Source organism: Thermobia domestica, chromosome 2 (genome assembly GCF_964235325.1).
Source record: "Thermobia domestica chromosome 2, izTheDome1.hap1.1, whole genome shotgun sequence".
Lineage (NCBI taxonomy): Eukaryota > Metazoa > Arthropoda > Insecta > Zygentoma > Lepismatidae > Thermobia > Thermobia domestica.
In genome coordinates, this window is record NC_137455.1 from 24717436 (window position 1) to 24731564 (window position 14129).

Below are 14129 nucleotides of genomic sequence, written 5' to 3' on the forward strand. Positions count from 1 at the left end.
TTCTCTGCTCTTCTAATTTTTCTCTTCTCTTCCAAGTCTTCTGACTTTTTTTTTTTTTTTGTGGTTCCAAATGCATAACGTTCTTTCTTGAGAAAATGCGCTTAATTGAACACAAAAGTAGATGCATTTACAACGATGCTTTTATCATGCGTAGTTATGGAGAACATGCATTAATTTTCAAAGAAAACACTATATTTTTATTTATTTATTTATCCAGGAGAAAACACTTAGAAATTATGTTTTTGGTAAGTAAACAATAATCACCATAAACAGGTTATTAAAACAAAACATCATTTCTGAGTATTTGAACTGACGAAGACTGTAATGTTTGTGAATGATCTTTTAAACATACATTCAAGTGTATGCTAAGCAAATAGATTATAATCATTAACTGTTAGTAATTACACCTAAAATTATTTTATTCTCTAAATAGCTTCCAAGAGTGAATATGCATGGCAAGACAATGGGTGATTACCTGAAATTACAGTGTAATTATGCTTATTACCCTGTGCAGTATTCTACTAATAGCCTTAACTAAGGTAGATGATTATCTATTTGTAACGTAGATGAATGGTATCACTGTTGTTGGGCTTATTCTCCTGTAGATGTTATTAGTAGGTTCCTACTGCCAACCAAATTTACTAAGGATTATGAAATGCAGAGACCTTGTAAGTACTAGATGTAAGTATGGTAAAGAAATTATGAAATGTTATAACCTTATAAGCAATATTTTTTAGTTTCGATTATTTAACTAAAAATTAAAGAATTTGGACCTGATAATTATAAGTAGTGCTGCCATATTGGATAAAAGTCATGAAATATCTTTGTGTTGTGTTATAAATCCAAGATTTCGATCATTGACTAAGAATTCTTGTATTAGGATGCATTCTCAAGTTTAACTCTTTCGCTGCCACCTTGAACACTTTCTCTCTTTAAGTTTTACATCCCACGGTTATGCCTGTTAGGCTAAAGTAGACTGTGAGGATGAGAAATGAATGAAATGGTGGAATGAAGATAGTGGGAGGAAACGGGACAACCCCGAGAAAACCTACGAGCGCGGTGTTTGTCCACCACAAAGTCCACACGGCGTGAGCTGTGATCGAACGAGGGACACCCAAACCCTGGAGGTGAACTCTCTACCACTGAGCCACCGCGCCTCTTGGCTGACAGCTTGATTTCAGTACCCCACCCAACCCAATGTGTGACCTACACTTTTGCAACAAACTAGCTACATCTAGCGGAAACCAAGCACACTACAGAAAATGATTATTCCAACACTGTGTGCCACCAGAGTATAAAAACTCTATACCTGCGTGCCACTAGAAATCTGCACGGGCTCCGGCTGAGCCCGCGGGAATAAGCCAGCCCGCGTGCCGGACTCCGGCCTACAAAGCAGATGCCACTTCGGGTTCGGGCCGGGCTCGGGCAGTAAATTTTTAAATATACAGCCATATTTCTCGAGCCTTTACGGGCCTAACTTTGTAAATATACTTTACAACGATACTTGTTGGACCGTTCTTCATGGAGAACTTTTAAAACACAACTGCAAAATTAAACCTCAAATTGCTGTAAATAAAAATATAATTTTTCGTTAATTATTAAGTTTCTGTAATTCGGGCTTACTTCGGGCTCATTTGATTATCAGATGATCTCGGGCTGGGCTCGGGCCTAAATGCTAAAACATATTTCGGAGTCGAGTCGAGCCTAACATTATAAATTCCGAGCCCGTGCAGACATCTACGTACCACTTTACTGAAAATTTCTACGATGAGAACTACCTCTCGAAGCCAAATAGCGCCAATGACACACAGCAATAGGTATGAATGACGCTATATGGCGTCAAGTGACAGCGAACGAGTTAATATATCAAAATTCTTGGCATTTGCCTTGAATTTATAGTAGGAAGGCTTTGTAAATGTTGTATCCCAGATTTCGGACATTGACTAAGAATTTAAGAGGTAGAATGGCCTAGCAAGTTTAACGTATATCCCAAATTCTGGACATTGCCTGAAATATGGTTATCTTGTAAGTGTAATACACCCCATATTTCGGACATTTGCTTTGAATTTATAATAGGAAGCCTATGTAAATGTTATATCACAAATTTCGGACATTGACTAGGAATTTAAGAGATAGAATAGTCTAGCAAGTGTAATGTATATCCCAAATTCTAAACATTGTCTGACAATTTATCAAATATGGTTATCTTGTAAGTGTTAAACATTCCAGATTTCCGACATTTACTTAGAATTGATACTAAGAAGGCCTTGTACTGTATATCCCTGATTACGGACATTCATTAAGAATTTATGAAGTAAGATGAACGACAGTATTCATTGATTATTTTGGATTTAAATGCACGAAAAATAAGAGAACAAAAGGAGCTCCTTCGTGGCTAAGCGGTTAGCGTACGCGCCTTTAACGTCGGAGACCCGGGTTCGATTCCCAGCTGGAGCTAATTGGTTCGGATCTCACGTTAAGTTGTAGAGCCTCGATTCTCATTTGGCCTCGCTGCTGAAAGGAAGGCTAAAATCAATCAAAGAGAATAAATAGAATCGAGGACAAAAGAAGTGAAATTCGAAATTCAAGAAAGTACTTAATGACAATTATTATCATTAAATAGATACAAATACTTATATTACAGAATACTTTTGTACAGAAAAGAAAAAAAGATTTTAGGATTTGGAATTTAGATTTCTGGGCTTTCGGCATCTAAGGCCATTTAGCCTGTCATGTTTGAGGGATGACGTCCTTCGGCGAGCACACTATATGAGGAAAGGGAAGGAAGGAATCGGCCTAGGACCTGTATGTAAGGTACCATCCCGGCTTCTGCCTGGTGTGAATGAGGAAAACCCAGGAAAATTTCATTCAGAGTGGCTGGCCTGAAAAAGCGCTTTATACTTTTTCGACCGAGTGCCCAACGGGAATCGAACCCAGAACCGCTCGCACCGAAGGCGAGAGCAAACGAAAAAGAAAGAAAAAAACGAAGATGTCTATTTTCCATAATACACCGATATGCCAATCATATTTATTGTTTTGAGATTAAAACTAGTTACGAAAGTGTAAAAGCGATAAATTCCATAGCAACATGGAAAAAATATATATATACAAACCGTAATAAAATATTTTATGGGATAATTTTAGGAAATGTACAAGATTTTGATGCAATATGGTAAAATTTATTTTGATGCCTTTCCATTATATCCGCTACTTGGAATTGAAAATATTTATAGGGTCAGTTTGACTCATCTTAAAATAAACTTTACTGAGTAGTGATAATTTTTCCCCAGAGATTTCCTAATTTTCATGAATTCTGATCTGTTCTTCACTTCTCGTTTCATAGTGGACCTATTTTGTAACGATAAAATCAGTCAGGACAACAAAGTAAACTTTCCTAACTTTAGGTAAATTATTTTTAAAAGCAAAATTCGTATAATTACCCAAGATTCATTAAAATATGCACAAGCACGGTTCTGCGATTCTTTACGACTCTTTCTATTCTCTAAGATTGAATTCGAACATGAGTAAAGCATTGAAATCCCTCAACTGAAAATACAAAAAAACTACTACTACCACTATTATTGTTACTAACAGAAAAGATCATACATGTCTTTTGCAAATCTTGTGGTGACCTCCTGTATTTTAAAATTCCTTCCTTCTTGTTCTGAGTTCGGTACGGTTATCTACTAGTTCTTCGAAGTCCAACTTCATAGCCATGGACTTATCGATAGGAAGAAATTTTAAGGCTGATTTACACATAGGGTGCCGTGCCCATGTCGTCCACCTGCCATGCTTCGTCCGACTTTCCACACACACCATACCGTGCTGTGCCGTGCCATTACTACGTTCTACATCATTTCCCAAGCTGGATTGCAAGGAGGAAAATTTCGTGTCGCTTCGTGTGCTCCGAAGAGAACCGAAGGATCGCGGCCGACGAGCCACAACCGTACTCGTTTTTCTTCAAGGCAGCCTATCAGGACACGGTATGGGAATGGCACACTACAGGGTGTTTCAAAACAACACCGACAACGTTTGGGAGGTGATTCCTCTCACCAAGATAAGACAAAAAGTATAGATCAGCCTGGATGCACAAATGCTTCCCTCCGGAGTTATAGGCTGCCGAAAACATGAAAATAAAAAATGAACCTTAAAGGACCATAGCTCCAAAACTATGGGACCTACCGTAGTCGGGTCAAGATTTCACTTAGCAACTTAAATGTGCCCTATCTAAAAATTCATGTTTCAGAAACCTGCGGTAATCACGCAACAATTTTTATAGAGGGAGTTGGGCTACGCTTATAATTTGAAGTACTTACCAAGTACCTTTATAAAAATTGTTGCAAAAGTACCACATGATTCTGGAACCTGAATATTTGGATGGAGCTCATACTAGTTTCTAACTCAAGTTTTGACTCGACTACAGTAGATTCAACACTTTTGGAGCTATCGACCTTTAAGGTACATTTTTTCATGTTTTCAGCAGCCTGTAACTCTGAAAGGAAGGATTTGTGCATCCAGGTTGGTCTATACTTTTAATCTTATCTTGGTGTCAGTAATCACCTCCCAAACGTTATCGGTGTTGTTTTGAAACACTCTGTATATGTGAATTAACTTTTAATCATTTCATTTCAACTTTTTTTTTTTTTTTTAGCTACCGTGCTCCTCATTATTTTATTATTAAATCTGGCATTTGTAATAAGAATAGTCAGCAACAACACTAAAGCTGTACAGACCTCCGGGAAACTAGATGAAAAAATGAAATGAAATGAAATCTTTAAGTTTTACGTCCCACGATTATGCCGGTTAGGCTAAAGGAGACGGTGATGATGAGAGATGAATTAAATGGTGGAATGAAGAAAGTGGGAGGAAACGGGAGAACCCCGAGAAAACCCACGCACACAGTGTTTGTCCACCACAAAGCTCACTTGGCGGGAGCATGGTTTGAACCCGGGACCCCAAGCACCAGAGGTGAACGCTGGAAACTAGATGAAAGGAAGTTATGTTTCACTATAACAAGAGAAGGTAGTCCACTCATTGTTGTCACTTTATCAATCTAAGTACAAAGTGCTGACCGAATACTTAAAACTTCTCGCGAAAAGCTTAGAAGTTCCTTATATAAGATTTAAGAACGGCAAATAATGATATTATTGTAGAAATGAATATCATGTTTTCAAACCTTATTATAATACTAAGGCGCGCAGACTGTCAGTCGCGCTCTTAATAATTGTCGCTAGTTGTGCTGCCTCCTACCTGACGCCAATATATGTCGCTGTCGTGTAGGAAATTTAGATACAAATTGAAGGTTTCGGGAGGGCAACTGTTTTTTTCTTTTTTCAATGTTAAGAACACTTTAATAATAAGATTAAGAATAATGACAGTGGCAATAAAATCTGGCGAAGACAATAGAGAAGATCACCCGAAATATTTCTATCTATGGCATATGGATAGTCAACGCTACCCGTTCAAATGTTAACGGATTGACTATATTAACGCAATTGGCCGAGATAACCTTTCTAGCTATCTATTGCAAGAATTGAAATTCTAAAGTTCGAGTACATGTATTGGATATGGGCTAATGGTAACTACTGTTAAAGTTGCTATTAGCCGTTAATACGTGAAAAAAATTATTCTATTAAGGAAATCGGCCGAGATAATCTCTAGATATTTATTTCAAGAAATGAAATTCGAAATTTCAAGTATATGTATGGACTAGTGATAACTACTGTTAAAGTTGTCGGTAGCTTTTAATATATGAACCGGTTGATTCCATTAACGAAATCGGCAGAGATAATCCCTCAGCTATTAATTGGAAGAAATTGAATTTAAAAATTTGAGCACATGCATGGAATATGGGCAAGAGATATCCCTCGTTTAAATATTCGATATTCATTAATGTGTGAACAACTTGACTCCATTAACGAGCTCGGCCGATGTAATTGCTTTATATAGCTATCTATTGTAAAAATAAATAAATAAATGAATGAAAATACGCGTCCGTTCAAAAGTTATTGTGTGTAGTACTAGAAATGCATTTTTTAAAGTCTCACTGCGAAATTCAAATAATAATAATAATAATAATAATAATAATAATAATAATAAGGAAGAAGAAAAAGAAAGAAATCGTTCGCTCGTATGGTTTCGCATTAACATTTACGTAAAGAAATACAGTCAAATGACACGTTACATTTGTTGCAAACATATAACTCTTTAACGAAATAATTTCATATTCTTAAATTTTCCTTATTTTATATATATATATACTCATGCGTCACTGAAGTAAAATTTCTTTTAATTATGTTTAACATGTTAACTGTAATTTTCATAATTACTTTACTGCTACAATATTATTACCTTTTAATGAATAAAAAGTCCAAAAGTTAAACATATTTCGAACGATAGAATTTAATGAGGCGTGTAAAGTGATATACTTGAAAAACTAAACGTTCAGGTGTATTTTTTTTTTTTTTTTTTTTTAGCGAAAATACAGGAAAGTAAATTTCTTTGTAAACCTAATAATTGATGCTATACTATATAGTAGAAAGATGTTTTTTTAGAGATGAAACTGATACTTAAGCATACATTCATTATGCTCTTTATTATGGCAGTAGCACGTCGAGAGTACGACGAGTAGTATATTCCTAGCATGGTTAATAATGTGATACAGCCTAAAAGTACAAATTAACTTTTACATTTAAATTTCTAAGAGGTTGTCTAAAAAGTATTGAGCCATTGAAAGTCAAAATTAAGAAGATATGCAGGGTCGGATTTAGGGGAGGCAAAGGAGCAAGTTTACCCCTCCCCCCTTCGTTGTAAATATACATTATCTAAAATAAGAAGCTTCCAGTGAAAATAGCAACACTTTCCGAAACTGTCTTCCATCATGTTTCCGCTTGGGGCAGAGCTTTGCACAAACAATAGTTTTAACTTAATTTTCTAAAGGTTGAAGGAAAAGGATTTAGCAAGCAAAATAAGAACACATTTCTCAAGTACGGAAGAAAACAGCAACCAGGAGGAGAGGACATTTTTTCCTGCGTAACACTTGCGATCCTCTTTAAAATACTCCCCCTTCCCCCGTTCTATAGATCAGTTCTCAGGGGTAAAGAATATTGTCGCACGTCACTTTGAAGAGTTTCAGTGTGATTGGTTATTTTGGTAGATATTGGTGTACCCTCCCTCAGACAATCCTGGATCCGGCCATGAAGATACGTATTGTTATTTTTTTTAAAAGCATTACGAAACCACGCACTTTGGTCGATGATATTCTGTAGGTGCGCATTTAGAAATTTTTGTTAGGAGGAGTCAAAGTTTTGAGGGGGGGGGGTTTCAATACTTCAAGCCACTACCTCTATGTTATGTTAAACAGATATTATCCTGCACCCGAAAAGACGATAAATAATATTGTAAAATACCTCCAACTATATTTTCTGAAAAAAAAGATAATAAAATTTGATTGTTTTCATAGGAGAAACAGTATACATGAAATGTAAGGTCAAATTTTGATGCTACATCAATTATTTCTCTGTTAAACAAATACAGTTTTATTGAGAAAGTGTACAAGTATATGTTCAGTTACAAAGCTTGGGGAGGGGGGGGGTTAGACCCGGTGGACGCCTCCGTCGATACGCCTCTGATCTTCCATTTTTCCGGTAACACCATAATCTCGTCGCTATAAAGCTTCCGTAGTTTCTGATAATAATATTAAAAACCTTCTCATTTGAAACTAAGCTAACACCATTCAGAAAATTCTGCAGAGGCCAAAACAAATGAAATTTCACGGTTCCAGGTACGAGCTATATAGTGAAAGCATTAAAATCTCGCAGCTAATTTCTCTCAATTCCAGACGAGTTGTTAAAGACATACTTCTATGTGGTCTGACGTTGTTATACGGCACTCTTTTTGTTGGCCTGTTATGGCCGTTTCTTTTGAGTTGCCAGGTGCACACGCGTTAATTCTCGATACTACAGGTACAAATCTATTGTTCTGTCTGGTGGCAGAAGCTTTTGATCCACGATGGAATTCCAATCTAAACAAACGCCACAGCATAACCTTTATAAGCGTCAGTGTGAGCATTGTCAAAGACTTTTGAAGTTTTTCCTCACTTCGACCCTCCGCATATTGCCGTGGTAGGTCATCCTCTTTCCATCTGTCATAATCAATCGCATCAGAAACGGCTCGAGTTCATTTATTTTAGTAGAGATTAACAGATATAAATTCGTTGCAGTAAATGTTTTTCAGTCATATCATGTGGCACATAATGTCAAGCTGCTTTTTGTAAACCAACTTTCTCCAAATAGTTTAACTCTGTTTACTGACACATTTTACTGGCGATTTCCTACACGCCGGTCTTATCAACTTTCACCAGAGTATCACCACTTTTGCTGTGTTTGCTCGTCCTCTCACATTCGACATCGAAATTGCTAGAACGATCGATTTCTGGCGATTTCAAACCTTCGACTTTTGAAACCAAATGTAAGCGCTCTAGCAATGTGCTATCGTAACTATATAGGTTAGTTGTTAAAGGCAGCCTCATATTATACTTTGCCCGGGTTCGGGGGGGGGGGGGGGGGGAGAGACTGAGATTTTCCGCCGACATAATAGTTACATTTTTTATTAGTAAAACATGAAATGAAATCTTTACGTTTTTCGTCCCACGATTATGCGGGGAGGATAAAGGAGACGGTGACGATAAGCAGTGACGGAAATGGTTGAATGAAAAAGTAGAAGAAAACGGGAGAATTCATACTCACGGTGTTTCTCCACCACAAAGTTTAGTTGGTGTGATCTGGGATAGAACTTTTTTATTATATTACTACACATTTGATCAAACAATATGTATTTCTCAAGGTCAAGGTAGGGGGCAATGACACCCTTCTGTCCTGACCAATTGACGCCAACTGCAACATTTGCTTACAATTACTGACAAGAAATGAATAGCACTCATTTCTGTCAGTTCTTGTTAGAGCTCTGCGATCGCATTACAGACTGGGAAGCACAAAACCTACTGCCATGATTAACAATTTCCATAGAATTCACAAGGAGCATCTTCCTAGGTTGACGCTATATGCAGCCTTTGAAGACGGGAAAGAATGCAAATAAGGGTGTTAAGAAGCTATGGGATCATTTTGTGATGTTTTGTTTTATTCAGGCTTTAGAAAGGCATTTCAGAACAAACGAATGAGAGAGACGGTTTTAGAGCGATAAACCTTTGTAAACTGTTTTTTCTTTCGTCTGAATGGAAAGAGTACGTCACACACCGGTTTAGACAAGGATAGTTGGAGAAGGGGGTGGGTTGGGTTGAATACCGGAAGTAACTAGTCGATGAGAAGTGTATTTCGGAATGCATAAGCACAAGGCGCAAAAGTTTGTTCCTAAGTTGGACTCAAACTTTTTGTAACATTTTCTATGCTTCGAACTGTACCAATAATAAGAGACATGTGACTTGATTATTCCCCACAATGAGTTGTTTGGTGTAGTATGGTCCAGGCTTCGTTGGAGCCATTTCAGTGATAATGGAGATCCTGAAAACCCAACACAATCCAACAGCCTCCAATTGTTCTTTACTAAAATGCTCCACGTGACTCCGCAAGTGCAAGTGCACCCCCCTTCATTGTAAATATACACTAGCAGTGAAAATAACATTTTCAGAAAATTTCTGCTGTATTGTTTTCGTTTGGGCTTAAAAGAAAGACAAGTTTTTGCAAAACCAATAGTTGAAGTCAATTTTCTGAAGGCTGAAGGAAAAGAATTTATCGAGAACAGACATTTAGCATTTCTAGGTGAAATTCCACATTCACACAGATTCCTAAAGGTATTTAAAAAAAATTCAAATGTACCGGTAGTTATTGGTGCAACCCCTCTCAGAAAATTCTGGATCCGTCCCTGCTCATATCAGTAACATTACGATTACGTTTGATTGTCTCAGTATTATTGAAACTTTTCTTGTGAATATGGGCCTTTAAGGACCCTCACCAAGGGCCCTCAACTTGGTCAGTCCGACAGTGCAGCAAAGACAACAGATGAAAATCGTAGAACGTTCAATGCTGTCAACTTACTATAACAGAAATGGCGAACATTTCAAAAATTGCATTCATTATGGGATACCTTTGAAGTTTTATTTATGTTTATTATCAATACATTACATACATATACAATCACACAAGTATTATACGAGGTGTGCAATTAAATAACGAGACTGCCCACCTCCTGTCGCACAGGATGGTGGAGAGAAGGTAGCTAATGATATGTGTTGATTTTGAACATTCATGAGCAGCCACTGTTTGTTCCATGATTCTGAAAGTTTTTCTTTCCTTTGCAGGGTTGCATGAAGAGGACAGCGTTCTGTAGTAGTGCCGTAATCATGGTGAACAGTAAAGTTGAGCAGCGCATTAACATCAAATTTCTGGTGAAATTAAACAAAACACCGACGGAATGTTGTGCAATGTCAAAACAGGTGTATGTTGATCATGTTATGTTACGTGCGCGAGTTTTCGAATGGCACAAACGATTTTCAGAAGATAAGGAGGAGGTTGAAGATGATGAAAGCGCCCGGCCGCCCGTTGAGATCAAGAACGGACCAAAATGTTCAAAAAAAAATTAATTAAGTTGTGCGGAAAGACAGACGTCTGGTCATTCGGATGTTCGCAGACATGACGAATATTAACAAAGATATAATAAGACAAATTTTGCATGACAATTTAAACATGACAAAAGTTTGTGCAAAAATTGTCCTGAAAAAACTCTCTCAGGAACAAAAAGACATTCGAAAGACCATCTGCTCTGACGTCATGGAACGACTGAAAGCAGAACTAGACTTGCTAACACGTGTCATCACATGTGATGAAACATGGACTTTCCAGTATGACCCCGAGACTAAGCGTCAATCCATCCACTGGAAGACTCCCACATCGCCAAGGATGAGAAAAGCATGAATGAGCAAGTCGAAAGTGAAGGCAATACTCATTTTTTTTTTACGATATCAGGGGCATCATCATGACTGAATGGGTGCCTCAGGCTCAAACGGTGAATCAGATCTACTACAAAGAAGTCCTAATCAAGCTGAGGGAAAGAACAAGGAAGAAGAGACCGGATATGTGGAAGAACGATGCATGGATCCACCACCAAGACAATGCGCCTGCCCAAAATTCCCTTTTCTGTGAAGCAGTTTTTAGCAGCCAAGCGCATTTCTGTGCTCGACCATCCTCCGTATTCTCCAGACCTACATCCCAGTGACTTTTATCCATTCCCAAAAGTGAAAAGTGCATTGAAGGAAACACATTTTCAGTCTGTGAAACAGGTGAAACGAAAAACGGCAAAGTTGTTGAACAGAGTGGCATCTGATGACCTACACCATTGCTTTGAACAATGGAAGGCACGTATGATGAAATGGGGGAGTATATTGAAATGGATAACAGTAAATTGTAACTTTCTTTGTAACAATCACATTTATGACACGTCTCGTTATTTAATTGCCACACCTCGTATATATATATATAAACACACACATTTAAACTGACGATGCTAAACAACGTAGTAGTTCGTAATAAGTAATGTTAACAAACCAGAAACACAAGGACACTATAAAAAAATTCTCAAATTAATATAATTAACACCTTGCTTATTCCTCCATGCACGTCTAACGAACGTGTAATTAACATCGTCGGAGGAACTGGGTGGAGGGAGAAGAGATTGTATGTTGTGTGAAAATTACATCCTACTAACTCATATGTAGAATAGGGTGAGGAGGCGTTCTATTTTTAACGGAATTGTCTCTCTTTTGAGCAAGTTGCCCAGTGTTTAGAGGAAAATGCAAACGAGACACCTTTTTTTCAAAAAAAAAAAAAAAAAAAAAAGGAAAGCGTCTCGTTTTGAGTTCGTAGTTATGCAGTATACAAGTAATTTCTTGTATGGACCTCAACCGAGTTTTGAAGGAAAGACTAGCACATCTACAAGAAATTCAGTCGTAGAAAAATATGAGTTAAAGACAATCCCCTGATTGTGGTTCTTCTTAAACGCCAAAATATAATGTAAATATCAAAATTGGAATAAGCTTAAATAAATATAAATAGATGATTTAAAAGGAAAACTACTTGATACTTTTTCCTCTCTGGGGTAGATAATGACTTAATGAATACACTTAGGCGGATTACCAAATTATGGCAGTTTGCCGAAGTGTACTGCTTTCATTATTATTATTATTTTCTAAATCTGGTTCTCTAATCTTAGATGACAGTTGTCTTACATCTATAAACTTAAGATGCATCTCAGAGTTTCATTTTCTCCATCTCCTTTGGTATGTCTTCACAGAGTGGAGAAGAATGGAAAGAATTAGTTGGATCAAGCGGAAAACGAAGGAGAGGGTTTTAGAAATGGTGGGAGGGAAAAGAACAATTTTAGGTATTATTAAGAAGAGGAAGAGAAAATGATTGGGACATTGGCTAAAAAGAAACTGCATCACAGGGACGTGCTAGAGGGTATGGTGGCAGGAAAAAGAGGGATGGGGCGAAGAAGACTACAATTAATGAACGATATCAAAATCGTACGTAAAGACGAAGAGATTAACTGAAGACCGTGGAGCATGGAAGCTTCTCAGTTGCAGCGAATGACCTGCCAATAATCTCAAAATACCTATAATGATGGTAATTGAAGACGATAAACCGATGAAATTGTCCCTTGCTCTTCTCTGAAACTTTCTTCTTCTTTCAAGGTCAAAATATGTCATTAGTTTCCTATTTCCTTTGTTTGTACGTCTTTTCCTTCCCTCACAACTAGCGACAAATTTCCCAGATAGAAATCGTATCAATGTTATGCTTATGGTTTAATATATAATGTTTCAAACCGCATGCTGAAATAGTGTGTTATTTGATTGAAATTTTACTCCAACGAGTCCATCTATTGAGGCTCATCCACCTTTACTTGCTAAGAAATACACACAATAACGTTTCCCTTTCTATTCATTACGGTACTCACCTCCCGGAGTAAAGTCCGGAGACCCCACGCGAACCGATGACCACGACGTTCGGTCATCAAGGTTGTATCAATTAAAATTTTGGAACAAAATTCCTCTCGTGGTTAATGAGGAATCAAGAAGTAGAATAGTCATAAGTACTTGATCTCCAGTACCTGAAATTAAATTAAAAGAAGGTATAAGCACAGATAATAAATAATATTATTTATTCAACGTAGATTCTGAGGAAATGTTTATCATATAAGGAATAAACGTTCTGATCTTAAAATGCACGATTTCCTTTTATAAATTGAAGTGGAGGAAAGAAATAAACTTTCTGATCTTAAAATGCCAGATTTCCTTTTATAGATTGAAGTGGAGGAAATAAATAAACTTTCTGATCTCAAAATACAGGATTTCATTTTATAGCTTGAAGTAGAAGAAATAAATAAACTTTCTGATCTTAAAATGCAGGATTTTCTTTTATAGATTGAAGTGGAGGGAAGAAATAAACTTTCTGATCTTAAAATGCAGGATTTTCTTTTATAGATTGAAGTGGAGGGAAGAAATAAACTTTCTGATCTTAAAATGCAGGATTTCCTTTTATAGCTTGAAGTGGAGGGAAGAAATAAACTTTCTGATCTCAAAATGCAGGATTTTCTTTTATAGATTGAAGTGGAGGGAAGAAATAAACTTTCTGATCTTAAAATGCAGGATTTCCTTTTATAGCTTGAAGTGGAGGGAAGAAATAAACTTTCTGATCTCAAAATGCAGGATTTTCTTTTATAGATTGAAGTGGAGGGAAGAAATAAACTTTCTGATCTCAAAATGCAGGATTTAATTTTATAGATTGAAGTGGAGGGAAGAAATAAACTTTCTGATCTTAAAATGCAGGATTTCCTTTTATAGCTTGAAGTGGAGGGAAGAAATAAACTTTCTGATCTCAAAATGCAGGATTTTCTTTTATAGATTGAAGTGGAGGGAAGAAATAAACTTTCTGATCTCAAAATGCAGGATTTAATTTTATAGCTTGAAGTGGAGGGAAGAAAAAAACTTTCTAATCTTAAAATGCAGGATTTCCTTTTATAGATTGAAGTGGAGGGAAGAAATAAACTTTCTAATCTTAAAATGCAGGATTTCCTTTTATAGATTGAAGTGGAGGGAAGAAATAAACTTTCTGATCTCA

General features: G+C 36.8%; 1 protein-coding gene across 2 annotated transcripts in view; it reads right to left on the reverse strand.

Moving 5' to 3' along the window:
- Positions 1-14129, reverse strand: part of LOC145671283 (dipeptidase 1-like) — a 357577-nt gene that overhangs the window by 250689 nt on the left and 92759 nt on the right. Inside the window, exon 2 of one of the 2 annotated variants that reach the window (XM_081740243.1) lies at positions 12967-13119. The exons of the other annotated variant lie outside the window; for it this stretch is intronic. The gene's annotated coding sequence lies outside the window, so the exon portion shown is untranslated. The remainder of the gene's footprint in view (positions 1-12966; positions 13120-14129) is intronic. 2 annotated transcript variants of the gene reach the window in all.